A 2,778-nucleotide genomic window follows, 5' to 3' on the forward strand; every position below is an offset into this window, starting at 1 on the left:
GTGGGGAGGGAAAGGAGATTGTAAGCCACTCTGAGACAGGGTATAAATCTCCTCCTCCTCCTCTTCTTCTTCTTCTTCTTCTTCTTCTTCTTCTTCTTCTTCTGGGCCAACCGAGCGTCTGATTGGCTGCTGGAGATCTGCCACATACTGCCCCATTGAGTGTTTCTTAGCTAGCTCAATATGTATTCTCATGTGCATGCAAGAAAACACATTAAATACCTTTGTTCCGTTAAGCAGAGATTTCGTCTGAAATGCCGCAAGAGCTACAGTTAGAGTTATGCGTCAGTTTACGCCCTGCTGTTCTGCAGTCAGCTCCGCCTCTTGTGAAAGCCGTTTTGTGATTAGGCCCGCCACCCTGTGTCTGATCTCCAAAGGTGCCCACTGGCTTGGAAAGCTTGGGGTTCGCTGGCAGGGAGTCCCCGCTCCGAAGCAGCCATTTTCTTCAGGGAAACAGACCTCTGTAATCGGGAGACCAGTTATAATCTGAGAGTTCTCCAGAGAGTTCTCAGTTTATCTCTCCCGCCCTCCCCGCCAAGATAGGCTCGGGGCGGCTTACATTAAGAGTTAAAATACATTAAAACCCAAATTATAAACATCATTTAAAAAATCATATACAATAACAAAATAATGTGCTAGTGGCGGTATGATATTATGTAGAAATCCCAGTAGGCCCTGGTGGAATACACACACAAATACTCTCCCCCCCCAAAAAGCTTATACCTGGATTTATTGATTTATTGATTGATTTGATTTATACCCCGCCCTCCCCGCCGAAGCAGGCTCTGGCCGGCTTACATTAAAAAATGTTTTAAAACAGATTAAGAGCAGAACAAACATACCCATCATAAAGTTCTAGTAGGCAATTTGTGTAACAGTAAGGTAAAGGTCTCCCTTGCTCGAAAGCCAGTCAAATCCGACTCTCGGGTTGCGGTGCTCATCTCCGTTTCCAGGCCGAAGAGCCAGCGCTGTCCGAAGACATTTCCGTGGTCATGTGGCCGGCATGACTAAACACCAAGGCGCATGGAACGCTGTTCCCTTCCCACCGAAGTGGTCCCTATTTATCTACTTACAATGTCTTGCTTTCGAACTGCTAGGTTGGCAGGAGCTGGAACTAGAGACGGGAGCTCACTCCGTCACGCGGCACACTCGGGTCTCGAACTGCTGAACGACCGACCTTCCACAGCCTGCAGTTCAGCATCTTAACCACTTGAGCCACCGCAGCATCAGTGTGTAACAGTGTATTTGTATAATTAAACTTCTTGGTCTTAAAGGTGCCACGACGAGACTCAAACTTTTTTTAAAAAAATGTTTCTTGTGTCATTTCCGGTGTCTGGCACGCGCTTCAGATCCGCAGGACAGACCATTTTCTCGCACAAGCGAATGTGCAAGACGTCCCGCCCTCCCACAAGCCGCCTGCAAACCTCCTTCCCTTTCTTCGCCAAACCAAGCAGACCCGGCTTGGGTCTTCCTGCAAAGTCGCAAAAGTGACACTTAAAACAAGTACTCGTTTTAAGTCATGTTTCCCTTGTTGCGGTCTAGTTTTTTTTTGAGGGGGGGAGGGAGGAGGTGTTAATTGGGCCCCTATTGTCCGGGGAGGTGCGAAAGGAGGGTCCTGTTTGCCTATAGGATTAGGCCCTTCTTCACTCCCCACTGCCTGTGTTGACTTTAATTAATGATCAAGGAGGATAAAGGTGGAGAGAGGTGGTTAGTGGGATTCCCGTAAAAAGGGTTGTGGTTTCTAAACCCCAGAGACTTCGGGTTGCGGCAAGAAGGCCAACAACTCCTGTGGCATCTTGAAGAATCGTGAAACGTCCCAGCAAGGATCTCGTTCCCAGACGATGTGCTAAGCTGCATAAGGTAAAGGTAAAGGTTCCCTTGCTCGAAAGCCAGTCTAGGGTTCCCTTGCTTGAAAGCCAGTCTAGAGTTGCGGTGCTCATCTCCGTTTCAAAGCCGAAGAGCCAGCGCTGTCCGAAGACGTTTCCGTGGTCATGTGGCCGGCATGACTAAACACCAAGGCGTACGGAACGCTGTTCCCTTCCCACCAAAGTGGTCCCTATTTATCTACTTGCAATGTCTTGCTTTCGAACTGCTAGGTTGGCAGGAGCTGGAACTAGAGACGGGAGCTCACTCCGTCATGCGGCACCCGGGTCTCGAACTGCTGAACTACCAACCTTCCACAGCCTGCAGTTCAGCGTCTTAACCACTTGAGCCACTTTTGCTAAGCTGCATACTGAGAAATAATTATATAACTAAATGCTTCCGAGAAGCAGAAAGTACTCACTGGCAGAGCAGGCTGCCACCGTGTCTCTGCATGAGTCACTGTGCAGGCCTAGCTTCCTTCCAGTTGGCCTTTGCTGAGGATGGGGGGCATCTCTGCCTCAGCATGGATGGACGTCTCAATCATTTCGAAGTCAGAGGTGCAGAAGAATTCGCTTCCCATTAGATGGAGGTGCCTGGCGTGCCTCTGAGTGAATTACTGCTCTGGCTTCACCTTCCAGAGAGCCAGTTTGGTGTAGTGGGTAAGAGTGTGGACTCTAAACTGGGAGAACTGGGTTTGCTTCCTCAGGCTTCCACATGCAGCTGCTGGTGTGACCTTGGGTCAGTCACAGGTTCTCTCAGAGCTGTTCTCTCAAGGGCAGTTCTCGGCTCTCTCAGCCCCACCTACCTCACAGGGTGTCTGTTGTGGGGAGGGGAAAGGAGATTGTAATCCGCTCTGAAGGGTGGAGTATAAATCCAGCTCCTCCTCCTCCTCCTCCTCCTCCTCCTCCTCCTCCTCCT

The sequence above is a fragment of the Gekko japonicus genome, unplaced genomic scaffold (genome assembly GCF_001447785.1).
Source record: "Gekko japonicus isolate JY-2015 unplaced genomic scaffold, Gekko_japonicus_V1.1 scaffold2321, whole genome shotgun sequence".
NCBI lineage: Eukaryota > Metazoa > Chordata > Lepidosauria > Squamata > Gekkonidae > Gekko > Gekko japonicus.